This window comes from Tyto alba, unplaced genomic scaffold, assembly GCF_018691265.1.
Source record: "Tyto alba isolate M040663 unplaced genomic scaffold, T.alba_DEE_v4.0 Super-Scaffold_1000006, whole genome shotgun sequence".
Lineage (NCBI taxonomy): Eukaryota > Metazoa > Chordata > Aves > Strigiformes > Tytonidae > Tyto > Tyto alba.
This window is the reverse complement of record NW_024881272.1, coordinates 31,372,297-31,388,180: the sequence shown is the minus strand read 5'-3', so window position 1 is coordinate 31,388,180 and position 15,884 is coordinate 31,372,297. Positions and strand designations below refer to the sequence as shown.

The 15,884-nt window shown below is 41.8% G+C and overlaps 1 protein-coding gene across 6 annotated transcripts in view; it reads right to left on the bottom strand.

Moving 5' to 3' along the window:
• FGGY (FGGY carbohydrate kinase domain containing) overlaps window positions 1–15,884 on the bottom strand; it is a 325,810-nt gene that overhangs the window by 239,628 nt on the left and 70,298 nt on the right. The gene's annotated exons all lie outside the window — the stretch shown is intronic.

Sequence of the window (15,884 nt, the reverse complement as noted above, 5' to 3'; positions counted from 1 at the left end):
AAGGAAATTTTCCTATTTTGTAGTCTCCCAGGGGAAAGAAAAGCAAGTAGAGAGGAGGTCTACATGTTCACAGGGATCTCAGCACTGAGGAGACAGAATAATCATCTTTTGTTGAGTACGAAAATAACGAAAAACAAAGTAAACAATACCCTTTTGTTCTGAACAAGAAAGGCAGGGCCTTAATAGTCTTTAAACGAGATAAAAAATTTCCATCCAAATGGAACCATGGAGTAGGTAGACACATTACAGCGTTTTGGAGTTCAGTGATTAAATTTAATACTGTGCCAAACAGTGATTAGTTGATGAAGGGCATTCATAAATAGAATAGAAACAAGGGAAGTGTGGCTCCAGTATAGCACTGGGCCTCTGGTGCAGTTTGGTGTTCAGCTTTCTACTTTAATAACAGGATCACATGAAAAAAAGTTTAATTTTATTTATTTCCCTAAGGAAACTCAGCGCAATTGTAAACACAGGCGGACTGGTACATATCACTAAAACTTCAGCACTCAGGGCCAGATCCAAGAAAGGGGCTTAGGTACCAAGTGAAGCGCAGAAATATATCCTTTTCTTCAGCATTTTTCCAGCTCGCTAACTCAATCCCCCCGCTCAGAGCACTGGTACATGTGAATCCCATTACGAGGCACTGAATTCCCCCAGCGTACTGTGCAGGCGAAGTAGCACCCTAATTAAGGCTTCTGAATCCCAGCCTCAGAGCTGAGTGCCTATGTCCTTTATGGGTCTTTGCCTTAGTGCATTAAAATCCCCTGTTGAGCCCAATGTGACACATTGTTCTTACCACCGCACATACGTGACTAACGAACCAGAAGAATAGGAGCATAAATCCTTTTTAACTTATCTGTGGTCTCTCCTAAGCCTACCCAACCCAGGCAGCAAGCATGTGGTGTGCAGAGAAGTCAGCAGCAATACGTGAGCCCCGTGCACACAGACAGATCGGGTCGACTTCAGCAAATAGTCACTGCTTTTGCAGAGGACAAGCAAGATCATCCCCTGGTTTTATCAAGTGAAAGATTACCCCCTGAACTCTGAAAAGTGGCCTTTGAAGGAAATAAAATTTTCACTGCAATTTCTGCTAAATTAACTGCTCCAATCCATCCCAGTATCTTACGAATCAGTATCGAAGTGTCACATAAGACTTGCATAAGCCTCACAAAATATAAGCAAAATTAAACTGAGATATATGTGGAGCAGAAGACATGACAGTTCTTCTTTTCTTCCTTTTCTATCATCGCCTATTCCTACAGTCCAAGCAGAGGCCATCACCATTTTAATTTGAAAGAAGCCCTCTTACTGAAAAAATTATTTTGGACCATATCTGTTAGCTGAATTCGTATAAATCTGCTGTCTTCTCATGGGCTTTCTCCAACTATATTCTGATGTAAGCAAGATCAGAATCTTACTTTGGTGATAAACTGCAGGGGTATATTAAAGGTAAACATTGGTGCAGGCCACTGGTTTTGGTGAAATCTCATTTATGGGAAAAAGAATTTACACTTACAAATTACTATAATAGTCACATGATTAAAAAAAAAAAATGGTAACTTCTAATGTTCTAAGCATTTTGCTAAAATTTTTAAACCCACACATTAATTAACAATAATTAGCCACCAAGCATGTTGTGTGTGCTAAGTTAGCTGCAGATTTCAGAACAAGAAAATAAAACAAAAAAGTCATGGAAAAACTATCGTGGATCTCTATTTAACACTTCAAATGACTGGTTTTGTAAAGCTCTTATCAGAATCCTCCCTCACCAGCAACCTCCCTGACTGCCAGAGGGCCTGGAAGCTGTTCTCATCAGCTGGAGAAGCAAGTGATTTGCACCTTAGAAAAATTTCAGACTTATTCTTTGTGTATGATTTGTGTTCCAGGAGGTAGTAAGAGGTAAATTCTAGAGGCTTTCAGTGATCAAATGCCAAGAAGTAGAGCAGTTTACTGGAACAGCAGCAGCTTCTAATGTCTTCGCAATGACAGTTTTAACTAGAAAGGTACAATATTTTATATTCTGTGAAGCTGAGCTAGACCATTTTGGCAAAGAGTCTGTCTGCCTACCAAGGGTGGAGTAGCTATTTACTATCTATATAATGACTTCCTACTGCAAATGGGTCAGGTAATTCAAATAACTAGCCAAAACTGCCTTTGGTCGAGTCTGGTGGAAGTCTAGCCTGTAAGTAAATACGTCCCTCTGCTTCAGAGTGCACATCCTCTGTCATGTGATGTCTCAGCCATTTCCTGGTACTGCCACTCCAACAAATACTTCACTTTATCTCCTTCCGATTGTACCATCGGCAGTTTCACCACTGAGGTTGCTGTTGCTGCACTTTCTGGTGTCAATGGCCTGCAGTGAACTGAAAAAAATACCTACTGAAAAAAAACAGGCAAGCACTTGAATGATACCAGAGGCTCCTTCCTTCTCTTCCTTTGTTGTAGCTCACCGGGCGAACATCCAGTTTGTCAGTTCTGCTTGCCCAGCTCCAAACCAAATGTTTCAGAATCCAGCCTGCACAAATGATCAAGTTTTAAACAAAAACTCCAGCAGAAGATCAGCTTGCTGCATGTGACCAGTGTACTGCATGGCTTTCCCTCAACCTGAGCCTGGATGCCTTACATTCAAACACATGGATTGCATTTGTTCTGGCATTTGGAGTGGGGTAAAAGATACCGTGCGTGTGTGGTGGGGTGGTAAATCCCAAACTCGGTAAGATTTCAGAGGTGCTGCCTTGCACAGTGGTTAAGAAGTAACCAAGTTCTTGTCAAAATGTTAAAAGAAAGGTATGAAGTAACTTGAATAGTAAGAAATAACTACCAGCTCCTAGCTGGTTCCTGCAGGCACTAGGGATGGAGCAGGCTCTGCTGTCTGGCAGCAAATCTCTATTCTGCACAAAGCAGCCTCCCCGTCGGCCTGCGCAACAGCCCCTGAGAGAGCTCCTGGGAAAGGATGCAGTGGTTATTGAAAAGATCCTGAAATTATTCAGAATACAGCTGTTTGCCAAAAACATAGCAATATGGCTTTGTTCACTGTAAACATTTCGGGCAACACTGTTCACATTGCACCAATTCACTAAATTGTCTAGCTCTGAAAGTGAGAGGAAATTTTGACAAGCTTTGAAGTGAGTAACGACTCTTGCTAAGAGAGTCAAAGTTATTCCAGCAGACTACAGTTGAACCACAAAAAGAGAGGTCCTGAGGAGCAAGGAGATCCTACAGATACAAGTCAGCATGACCAACAAGTGTCACCGCATTTCACAATTCAGTCCTTTACTGGAAAAAAAGTCAGCAAAACAAAAACATGTTCACAGGTTCTAGTGGGCTCTGGATTAGACTGGTGTCTTCAGGGGAACAGCTTCATGAATCATGGCAGTTTAGAGCAGCTCTTTTAAAACAAAATTTCTGAAAATGAGCAAGTTATTTCATAGATGAACTATGATATCATGGGAAGTTTTTGCTTGTCTATCTCCTGAAACAAGCACGCTCCTGTAAAGAACAAATGAATGTCAATATTATTCCTAAATGCATTTGAAAATTAATACTGTAACCATGTGTCACTTAAAAGTACTCTGTTTTGATCTTCACAAGGTTATCCCAGTTGCTTCGCCCCATAAAATTAACCACAAACACAACAGTGGATGAGTCAAAACACAAAGCTGACTCTAAGAGAAGGGATAAATGCCTCTGGAGAGCACAGCAAGCAGGAGGCACGAAGCAAAGGGTGCAGCAGCGTGCGGTAACAGTTGAACCACTGGGGACAGGGATAAGAGGAGATCACTTGGTGTTACAATTCTCATTTACTTCAAATTCCTCCACCTCCCACCAAGGCAAACATCTCTTGCAAGGTCTGGAACACCTGATCTGACGGACCAAAGTCTGAACTGGAAAGACGTGAGCTACAAGATGCAAGCTCGGAGCAGGAAGGTGGCCCACAGGCTCTGGCACTTAGGCGCAGCGGCTTTGAAAGGAGTTTCCAAGGGGCTTACACAAAAAGTCCTTTCAGAAGTGCTCCATAAAATACACCTGAAGAAAGACCGTTAGGAGGAGACTCGGTTTAGCTCTGTTCTCTTCTGTTTAGCTCTGTTCTCTTCTGTTTAGGTCGGGTGTTGTTTTTTCACACACAGAAACACATGTACAGACTTAGTACACCATACAATGCCTCACTAAAGTCATCAAGTGGTGGTTATAACTTCATCCAAGATCAACAAGGTCTTTTTCCACAAGCAGCCCTTTGTATTTGGGAAGCCTTTGCCCTGAATTTTACTGTCTCCCAATCAACTAACAGGTGCTCTGCATTCAAACACGAGCTATTTAAGGGCAACCTGCATAACAACTTCCCAAGCTGGCAAGCAATCTGAAGTAGCAGTTAGGTACTAGAATGGGTAAGTTTTATTCAGACAAACAGAAGCACTCCCATCAGGAAAAGAAAGGGGGAAAAATAGAGGGAAAATGACTTCTTGGTCTCCATTTAGTTTTCTCTTTCTTATGTTGGCATAATAATTCTCAAAGAAGAGAAAGAGGCTCCCAAAACCAGACACTGTGGTAATCTGACATTATACAGTGGTTATTCTTAAAACTTTCCAGTTTTGTTTTGGTCAACAACATAATGTGCTGATTGTATATGTGATATTTTCTCCACTTTCATGGGGCACAGATAGCTATATACTGCTAATACTGAAAGCATGTTATTTCAGGCAATTTGACTTATATTTTTTGTCCCTGGAGAAAGCACTTTGGGGTAGGGAAAAAAAAAAAAGTGAAAAAGCTCCCTCAGCTAGATGCCAGATGTGTCATTTTGCATTGTAAAGCCACACCAGAATTTTATAAGCCATGCAACTGCTCATTTGTGTACCATTCCCATATCAGATTTTTAAAGTCTGTTTCTGGGCACAAAATGTGATGTTTCTCATACAAAAGTCCCTGCTAAGAGCACTGCATGTATGCTGCCTTATGCCCCCAGATGGGTGGCACCATACCACTGGTTTCCTTAGTCTAATATCCCCCAAGAAAGGCTTCTGGATTCTTATAAATTCACATGATCCAAAAGACACTGCTGCTATGTTCCACTATTGAAGGTCTTAAAAAAGACGTCAGTGAAACTCAGAGGATGTGGGAAAGGTGTCAGTCCCTTGAAGTTCATTCAGATGAGGAAACAGAGAGAAGAATATCAAAGAAAGACAAAAAATGCCTCAAAGTCTGGTGTATGCCTCCAGGAACTCGTTGAACAGCAAGGAGCACTGCAGTGCTTTCACTTAGTCTATGCAAGAGTAAGCAACAGGCTCCCATCACAACCTCATCAATCCCTCCACTCGCAGAGGCGGAGGGGCCAGGATGACATGTGGTCCAGAAGGTAAATTGGTGCAAAGTTGCATGGAAAGGCCTATGCAAGTAGCATTGCTGGAAAGAAGTCTTGGGATCAACAAATATGCATCAGCCCTCGTGATCTCCTGGATGTATAAAGTAATATTCATTTGCTGAGATGCTATACAATTACTCAAGAGTGAAATACATCCCTCCGTAAGTGCTAAGTTTCCAGGCAATGATGGAATTATATTATTCAGGAGATTGTGACATTACTGTAAGTGCCATCGTTTCTGCTACTGTAATGTTTCAGTCTGCATAAAAACAAAACTCTTACCTCTTCTCTGTCCTCTTCTTCCCCTACGCCAATACACAAGTACTGACACTGCATCTCTTTTATATTTAATCATAACTATTGATATTTATGGGGCATGTGAATACATGAGCAGGAGAGACAAAGCAGGATTTTCATAGGCACTGCTGGCTGTGAAACAAGAAAGGCTGTGTCACAGGGAGCATATCAAGCACATAAATAGCACCTATGGTGTTATAATAATGAAAAAGAAAATTATTTTTACTGTGTAGTCTTAACTCATATTATACCAGGCCCAATAACACATGCACACAGGACCAGCCATCCCAGTGAGAGCCAGCAGAGCTCCAGAAACTCTTTCATAACAAAATCCCCCGAAGCAGAAGGCAGGCCCCAGCATCACAGACGCAGCTAGAAGACAGCCACCATCTTCCCACGTACGGTGGGCCATTTACTAGGACACAGAGATCTCTGCACAGGAACTGTCTCTGCTTGCACCAAAAAAAGGCATCGCCTGTGCCCAACCGACTAATGGCCAGGATTAGATACGCACAGGAGACGGCAGCTTACATCCCTTGAAGCTGGCCAGGCCTGTGAGACAGCGGAGGTCAGCAGGTACAGAGACTTGCTCTTTGAAAACTCTTACTCAGTATCAGTTGTGCAACAGGTTATCAGCGTGGGTTGCTTCCGTATACGGTCATGACCCGTAAGAGTGGAAAAACTTGTTTCGTAGTAGTGGAGGGATTTTCCTGAACTAGGTTAAATAATATTTATTTAACTAAAGCCTGCAGCTGCTGGAGCTGCTCTGGACTGACATTAGCGTAGCTGAGATCTTTCATCTTCTTTCATCTGCTACAACGCAGAAAATCAGTGTCTATTCAGTTGTATTCATTCAACGTTCATACCAGAAACTCAGAACTGTTTTTCTGGATCCCTCAATCGTTTGGACAGAAAAATCTGAGAATTTCTTAAACCACAGGAAACTTAAAAATAGCATTTGTTCCAGCACGTCTACACACTGTTGTTCTTGAAATCTGGCTTAGAAGATATTTACGGAGTATCTATAAAACAGAAACCTGAAATGAAGTGTCTCTATTACTGCATTCCTGTATTTAAACAATTAACCCAGTGAACAGAAGAGCTAATGAAGCCAGATTCGCTATTGATTTAGTTCCTTGAGACTAATTCCTACACGGATTCCCCAGTGTCTAGTAAGTGTTTCACCTCCACTGCAGTGATCTCCTGGGGAGAGGGGGAGGCGCAAGAGGGGGAGACACAACTCGGGCCTCTGCACTGTATTCAACTTTTTATTTTCCCTAAACATCCAGGATTTTATTTGCAAGACCTCTGCCCTTCTAATTTGAAAAGCAGGTCAGAAAGTTACTGGAGGAGAAATTCAGACATTTCCTTAGCAAACCACGGTAAATATTCTCCCTGCCTTGCAGGCTTTATCATCTAAGGGAAGCAGGTACTAGTGAGAGTATTGGAGAAATCCACTGAATACTCAAAGCACTTTTTGCGACTACTTGCAGGAAAGCAGAAGACAGACCTCACCTGGCACAAACCAACAGACTTTACTGAATGTAGCAATTTTATATTTACTCACCCTCATACAGCAGGGGGGCTAGCAACGCTGTTTCCCCTGGAGGAGGGAAACAGATTTATTTAGATCTAGACTAGAGATATTTAGGTTTAGACTAATCTAAATTCAATTAGCAGCTCCAGATTTGGACTCAGATGGACGGTACTGTGGAGTGCTCCTCCCCGACAAAGTGTTTTATTAGCCCCACACAGCAACTGCAGCTGCCTCTTTTCTCCCTACCTGAGCACACCTGCATTTAAAGATCTTCCTGGCTAGCAAAATTAGAGACAGTCCATGCTCCAGCAGATAGGGTTTGGTACAGTCTAATAAAACGACGAAAGTAGAGCAATGGATGTGTCACCTAAATCCAGTTTAGGGACCTACATTTACTTAATATGCATTTGCTTATTTTAAGCAGCCTCTCAATGTTATATACTTCTGCTCTTGCCCCCTTTTTACACTTCAGCTGCAATATTTCAACAACTAAGAGGGTAACTCCCAGTGCAAAGGTGCTTAACAGTATTTTCAATTACAGTCTGCTTGTGAAGAGCCTACAGTTTCTTCTTCGTAATTCTTTTTAAGTACAGACTATTAACGAAGGCCTGTAAGCATCCAGATAGAATCTACACAGAGTGAAGAGGTTATGATTTACAAATTGGGTTTCTTTTCCACTGTAGGTAGATCAGTATGCGCTTGGGAGTACATCTGCTATCTTTTGGGAATGTTTCCAGTTAACTCCATTCTAACCACATTTGCTTTGCTTGGTTCTGCTTCAGGAACTGAAACTAGCTTGGCTACAGCATTAAATAACTGAGCAGGAAATAGCAGAAGGTTTACCATATACAGGCTGGCCAGGGGTGGAGCGATATATTGAACTAAAAATATAGCAAAGATTGGTTTGGGGAGATTCGGATTGGTCCCATTTTAATTAGGAGATATACAAGCTCCCAGTGCTGGTGATTAAGTTATCTCCATTGAAAACACATTCACATATTCAAATGTCACCATGCTTCAAAAAGGGAAGTGTTGAGACATAAAAGCTTAATTTCCCAAAATGAGGATCTGGTCAAAAAATGCATTCTGCACTTTGTCAGTGCGTCCCATGCCCTTTAGCAGTTACGGTGCCTCCCTCTGCCCCATCCCACACACAAGTAATAGGGTTAGAGGAAACTTTTAGCTGCACATCAGAAAATTCAGTAATAATGCTAACTTGATAGGAAGCATAATCACGGGTAGAGAGAGTGTTTATTTTGAAACTGAGGGAAAGACAGGAATAGCCTCAACCACTCAGATGAAGAGGGGCAAGCAAAATGCAATGTTGCAAATGCAATATAAAATTTGAGGAAATTTTGGCAAACCAAGTCCCAAGTCATTATCAGGAGAGAATTAAGTACCAAAATATCCTTCCAATCAAGACTTCAAATCCTTCAAACTACTGTTCAATCTTTTAATTAACTTGTTATATAGATATAATAAAGGAAAGTTTGTGCCCTTAGCCACCTCTGATATACACTAAGGTAGCATCAGCGCAATCAGTGAATCAAGGCCAAACAAGCAGAAATGAAATCCAGTTCCAGACTTGGGTAGCAAACTCTAGGTTTGACCCTATGTTTTTCTTTGAACAATAAATATTTTACTGTCTCCCAATCACATTCTGGAAGAATGAATCGTACTCCAGATCTTAACTGGACTGCAAAAATAAAACCTAGACAGCTCATTTATTGATACTGTGAGATATCCAAACAAGTAATTTTATTGCTATTAAGCAAAATATAACAGCTGGAAAAATAAACCTCAAGCTGTCATTGAGAGTTCAGCTACAGAGGAAGAAAGTGAAATAGTTGAAACAAACAGAAAAAGCACTTCCCAAGGAATGCTGAGAACAGGGTGAGCCCCAGTTGCTCTGATTGCTGGCAGATCAATGTGGCTGTTTGGTATGATGGATGAAGAGATAGCAAGTCAGGTGGGAAAGTGCCCCCATGAAAGTAAATCTGCATTGTTTCTAATCCACTGGGGAGGAAAACTGTGGGAAAAAAATTCTATTGGCAAAGTACGAGGCACGCAAGTCTGCTACCCCAATCTTGCTGTACTTCAGAGGAAAACAGGAGCACAGATGTTAACACGGGGGTCTCCCTAGACTGGAAAAACGAAAAAGCAAAGAAAAGAGTGCCTACCCAAAAAAGTTACTCCTATCATTATAAGTCTTCCCAGTTCTATTTAAAGAAAGTAAAAGAGCCAACAGAAGAAGCTGTGTTTTGCAGCTCTGCACAAACACCCGCAGATAAGGGTGGTACCAGGTGTCAGCTAGCCCTGCAAAGTCACTGAAATGTCAAGGATTGTTTTTCCTCTACTCCCTTTCTCTTTCCTCTGACTGGGAACTGCCAATGTTTATTTAAAAGATATCCCTTGTATTTGGCAAGAATGCCAGCGGGGCAGACGTTAATGGATTATTATTTGGAGCTGGAAGCCTGCCAAGGTGATAAGGATAGCCTGCCTACCCAAAGCCCAAAGCCATGCCATTAACAGTGGGAGTCAGAAATGAAATCGTCCTGCCAGATGCTTTGCTATACTGAGTACAGCAGAGACTTTGAAAGCAAGCTGCCTCCAACTTATATTTGATCTGACCTATAAAAATAATTTAAAAAGTAAAGGGGCAGACATGGGCCATAATGGGGGACTAATCCATCTGTAAGACCCAGGTCTGACTCTCCTCTTTTGCAGCGGCATGGAGAATTTGTTCAAATGACCATGAAGTCACTGTGAATGTTTCTGTTCACTTCTCTGCCCTTGAACTAGATCTCAACCTGGAAGCCCTGAACTCAACTGCTAAAAGCAGCACAAGTGAGAGACCTCATTGTACTGCTGCAGCTTCAACAGTAAAATGACAACAAAAACATACCTCATTTTTAGCTTTGCTCCAAAGAGGAGGAGCAGGTCTTTGTGTAGCTATCCCCCCAGTAAAATGGTTAATGCCAGTACTCCCTGAGAAGGCAAGCCTGAAGGAATGTGATATTTTGTGTCTGAAATATATTTAGATTAACATTGTTTACTATTAATCTTATTCTCTGCAAAGCCCTTTCTTTCCCGACAGACGAAAAATGACCATTATCACTCCACCCTTGTTATCATATGTTCTTTGCAAGACGACCTTTTCCGTGGCCCATCAGACAGCATGGACTATAATTAAGGTGCTTATAATACAATTTAGTAAAAGCAGGAGCTGGGGCACAGTAGCATTTACTGCTGTGATTGAAAGCCTTAAAGGTTATGTGGAATTTACCAAATAGTAATTTTATCTGTTTGGAGCTGGCAAAAAAAAAGAAACTTTGTGCTCATTTGAGAAGTTGGTCTGCCACTAATGAAGTCGAAGTAAATAGAGCTGCTTTCCTACTTCTCATGAATGCATGCAATGAAGTATTACCCCAGACAGGTGTTCTCTCCAAAAAGAAAACACACCTAAAGATTTAGCTACTTTTTTTTTTTTTTTTTTTTTCCTGTGGATTTCTTTCTTCTCACCTTAAATATGCCTAAAGCAAACCCAACGGCTCACATACTGTTACCTCCGGAAGAACACACAGCCCACCTTGGCTGGTGACCTCTCCTGGCTCTAATGTGGACCACATTAAAGTCAGGTTCAGAGCATGATAACACCCTCATGTAGAGCAGTCAGTCATTTCATACCAAGAGTGACGGCTAATACTTCCAAAGGAAATTCAGTGCTGAAATAAAAATACATTTCTTTGCTTCTGACATTTCACTGTGCCTTTGTGCAACCACTCCTGAGGTTTTTCATCAGGTTTGTTCCCTGAAACAGGACTCTACCAGCAGCACAAAATGCACGCATCTGGAGCTGTAGAACCATCCTCGATATCAAGGCCATCATACAGAAGGTGTTGAGTACACAAGTCGAGAGAGAACTAAACTAACAGCAAACCTGAGGTCTGGAAGTTGTTCTGATTTTCTGTCTGTTTTTCATACTATGCTAGTATTGCAGATATTTGAGTACTTGCCCTGTAGCTACGGCAGCACAGTACAGCTTATTCTGAACAGTTCTGTCCTCTCCCTATTAACTGTCAGAAAGAAGAATAAGGAAGTAAGAAAACCCCTCTTTTTCATCTGATATTCCTGTCCAGTTTCTTGATGGGAAGATACATGAGGTTACAAAGACAGTCTTTTTGATGGATGTATCAAGAATTACATGAGACTGAAGGTATTCTACTTTCTAAAGGTAATTTACATTTTTAGATTAATGACTAAGCTGGAATATACAATTTAACGAACTCTAGACTTATTTTACTCCATAGGCCTCAAGGAGAATCTTCACAACAGGAAGGTGTTAATTGCTGAAACTCTACTGGATTGTCAACAGTGAAGTTATTGAATTCTTGAAGGTAACTTTGTATTAGCATCAGTTCCTGTGGTGATTATTTAATGTGGAGGTTGTTTGGTATCTAAGTGCCTTGGTCTCCTAGCCATGAATTACTGGAATTTAAGAAAGGTAAGTCACCCAAGCATGCAGTGCATGGGGTCTCCAGGCTGTGATGGCTCAGGCAGAGCGGTTTGTAGAGAAAAAGAGTGCTGCTGCAAAGAAGGATAAACAACTCAGGCCTGTAAACACCATTTATTATTGTTTCTTTATCATTCACTAGGAAACAAAGATTGTGTTTCTCAGCAGCAGTTTTACCATTACAAATAGCAATCTGATTCCATGGTATCACAGCTTATTCCTAGCACTAGGAGTGGGTGCACCAAGGAAGGACAGATGGAGGCTGTGCCACAATCAACATTCAGTAGGGTGTCTGTCCTCACCCACTCATCTGCCTTCTCATTCCTCTGACTGCACTGGGACTGCTCTGACCCCACCCCGTAAGCTGTTTCTTCCATGCTGCCTCCTTAGTTGTTTTTCAAGAGCTTTCTTGCTGCCCACATGTGTCTCCTCCTCCTCTTGGATGCAGCGTTTTCTACAGAAGCAACAGATTGCTGTGATGTTGTCCTCTTGATCTAATGAGAAAAACTCCTACAGCAATGATGTGCATGTGTTTCTCTCCACATTATTTAGCAAAGGGGCTTGGAGGCACACATCTCTCCCAGGATCCTACTTTTTCTGCGGGTCCTACCTTTACTGCCAACTGCTATCGTGGCTTAATGAGCTTTTCTCTCCCCAAGCCTTAAATCTGCATCATTTCTTCTTGCTCTCACCATGCAGCCATCAGAGTCCCCACACTTCACTTGCCCTCCCTGTGGACTGCTGCTACTATTCTCCAAGGTAGAACTTCTTACACACAGCAAGTGCAGGAATGAGCTCAATCTTGCTTCACATAACCTGATGTGCGATGCTTACTAACTTCCTAATCATTGGGTATCTGTCTACGGTTTGAGCACAACACAGAGTTTTCCAAAGTCAGACACAAAAGCCTAGCTGGCTTCAGTCAGGGCAGAATGGGCTCCAGGGTCACTGCTGAAACACTGTACGGCACTTGTCCATTTTCTCTGCTATCCCATCTCTGGTAATATCAACAGAATGAGCTCTTTGTGGTTGAGCTTTACAGGGATATCAAGTTTCTTTCTTGTTATTGCTCATGATCATTTTATTTCTGAATCATGGAGTCAAGGATGGATTTTAAAACTGACAATGATCATTCCTTGTACCGATACTCTTCTAAGATCTCAAAAACCTATATTCTCAAATAAATGTAGCCGTTCAAATCACCTGGGGAAAACAAGAAATAGTTGTACTCATCTTACTACAGGCAGTGAGGTAGTTACAGATCTGCCAAAAAAAAAAAACCCTGGGCGTTGGTGGTAAGAGAACCCAGCTCCAAAACCTGCTCCCCAAATCATTTTCTACATCACTTGGAGCATCAGCTAACAAATTATCTGAGTCTCTGTGCCATGATTATCTCATTGCAGAAAGCAGCCCTGTCTAGCACAAAAGCTAACTCACCAACCAAAGGAAGCATAAAAGTACATTTTCTTAGTACAGTTGTACCTATCAAAGGGAATTTATTGCAATGGACAGCATCAATTCTTTGCCTCTCATTCCCTTCAACACTCTAATACACCTCGAGATTATCAGTTTCTTTTTAGAAAATTCTCATTTATACGTCTCACCTTCTTTCTCAGCACTTTATTGGATCGCATATATTTCTCTGTAAATTCCACCTGCCTTCCAAAGACTCCCGTCTCACCCAACAACAGCACTGGTGGGCTCTTTCTACCACTGGTACTGACTCAGCCTGGGACCATGTAGAATTCGCTACAGCTCCCAGGGCTGCAGTTTGAACCCCATAAAACAGCTACTTTGCTTCTGGAGGTTTGAAAGCCTGTGCATGCCAAGTGCTAGCTCAGCTCCTCCCGTGCAGACACCCGATGAGAGTGTCACAAACTAACACGGGACCGGTCAGCAAGGGTGCTGCCCTCTCTTGAAGGAGACAGTGAAAAAAGCTAGATCTGATAGAGTGTGGGAGATGGGCTTCACACACAAAGGCTGGCTGCTCGTACGCCTCTCCCCCAGAGCTCCACTATCAAGACCACAGTATTAATATATGTGACATGTCATGTGTACGTGGGGGAACCTCATGGAAGTTAAGACATATCAGCTACTGTGTGAAGCCACCTTGAAACATCTGGCAAGCCCTTGGCACAGCAAGGTGGCATACGTAGCAAGTTTGAGTTGTCTCCATTCGGCATATGATGCAGAGTCCTGTGTACATTTAGGGACCAACCAGCAGCAGGACTCCCGTGTGCTGCTGCTGATATGGGGGAGGAGGCCACCCAAATCCCCGAGATGCCCCGAGAGCACCACACATGGGATTATTATCCAAGAAATAAGTGTCTTGCTATCACTGCCAAGTGGACTCAATCTCTCTACCGAGAAGATGTTGACACACTACATGAGACAAGTCGCATGCAGGTACATACCTGTACTCTTTTCAAACTTCAGAGTGCCCATGTTTTTTTCTGGTGTTAAAGTGGCTTTTTGGTCACAGCAAGGCAGGACTGTGAGCATCCATTCTGAATATACTCTCTGAGAGGCCAACCATGCGCTCAAACTTCTCCCATGCACTTCATTAAAGCAGGAAGAAAAAAGAGAAATTCTCCTGGAGCTTAGTTAGGTCAAATACGAGGTTTCATTTGCCTGTTTGCCTCATTTTGCCATCATCTCAAAGGCAAAAATAGGGGGTGGGAAGGCACCAGGAGAGAAAAGCATCATAAATCATTCACTGTATTAGCAGGAGGCTAGATCGGCAAGCCCTGCTCATTTAGCTACCTTAAACTTCATCCAACCTGCTTATCCTCCAGCTGCAGGAATAAGAGACCACTTGAAAGGTAATATTTTTGCTATTAGTGAAGAAAGGAAAAAATGTGATCTTTGCTGTAGCACGGGAATAATTTTTCCAGTGCTACACAGAATGAGCCTGAGTGAATACTGCTATTTTTGGCAATAGCCCTCCTGCTTAGCTCACATCAATAATTTTAATGCTTTATTTGTGGTTTGGGTTGTAAGCAATGGTGAAAGCCTGCGGAAAAAAAAAAAAGTGGCAAAATTTGCTAAATAATTTTGAGTTCATGACATTCATAAAAATACACGAATGTTTTCAGAATTTTTAGAGTCCATACATGCTCATAAAGCTGAGCTATGAAAGCATTTTATTTTACATATGCAAACATGACTGAATTACTCTTTATGAGGTTTTAATTGGACCTTTAAGGTTTCAGTGGTTACAATGACAGACTGTCAAACACATTCTTAGATTCCTGTGTCTTGCAATGCCATTAATACAGAGCATCTCATGTTTTGTCCCAGTAGCATTTTTCTCAGTATTTTTCACTTTTTATATCACAGCAGCACCCAGAAGTCCCACTCAGAGACGAGTGTTTCAGGTGTCTCAGGTGCTGCATAAACACAGAACTAAACCAGACTTTCAAGGTCTCAAAGCACTTTACATTTTATGGGGAGATATTTCACTACAGTAATTACAGCTTATGTTGTATCGTCTTCCTTGCACTCCTACTGCAGTTTTGACCCCTATGTAGGTGGCCTTCTTTTCAGAGCTGCAGAGATCCCAGTGCTCCCTCTGAACATCACTTCTCCTCCTACGTGCCACTGCTTATTTTTTCTTTTCCCAAATCTGCTTTGGGAAGAAAAGCAGTACCTCTGGACTATATTTGGAAAAAGATGTACCATAGGTGGGGACTTGGCCAGCCAAAAAATGTGTTGTCTCCCAAAGCTCACTGCAGACTGGTCACAGGGTTTAAACCGCTACTTATTTCAGAAGAAAAAGCTTGATTCTTAACTGGAGTAAGTCAGCAAAGCTCAGTGAACCTACAGTGAACAACCCAAAACAGAGTTGGCTTGAGCCACAGTAATGTGCACTGAGCAAAACCATTTCATCATGGAAAACCAGATAAAAACTGCAGGTGCATCTGAACACCTAGGACTGGACAGAAAAGGGCTTTCTTGCTCCCAAAAAGTGTTCCCTTTCTCTATTTACAGAACTTATCCAAAGTATCTTTAATTTGTCAAAAATACATTAAAAAAGTAGATAGATGATCACCCTTACAAAACCCACATTAAAGTATGAACTGGCTCATAACAGTCCCAACCCACCCAAATATTCACAATATCTTAAGTACAAGAGGAATCATACTGTAGTTAGTCATACTACTCAGGTTACTATAGTT